This window comes from Fulmarus glacialis, unplaced genomic scaffold (assembly GCF_000690835.1).
Source record: "Fulmarus glacialis isolate BGI_N327 unplaced genomic scaffold, ASM69083v1 scaffold20261, whole genome shotgun sequence".
Lineage (NCBI taxonomy): Eukaryota > Metazoa > Chordata > Aves > Procellariiformes > Procellariidae > Fulmarus > Fulmarus glacialis.
This window is the reverse complement of record NW_009194946.1, coordinates 11,663-12,009: the sequence shown is the minus strand read 5'-3', so window position 1 is coordinate 12,009 and position 347 is coordinate 11,663.

Sequence of the window (347 nt, the reverse complement as noted above, 5' to 3'; positions counted from 1 at the left end):
CCCCCCTCCCCTTCAAAAACCAGCAGCCCCCTCCCCACAGCACGCACGCACCAGGTCCCTTTCATGGAAATCACCTGCCCTCTGCTTAAAGTAGCTCTGGGAGCAAATGCAAAATAAATATATTTAAAACATGAATAAACAGAGATGCAGAAGACGCTGCAGCAGTACGTCGCTGGCCCTTCCCGCGCTCCCACTGCTGGTGTTCATTAGGAATACAGCATGCACGGGGCAGGCTGCATCAATCCGCTCAGCGATCATTAATTCATAAGCACAATCACCGATTTTTGCACATGTCTTCATGCAAGTTTTATCAGCGGAGCCACGTGAGCGCCCGCCAGGTCTGGGCA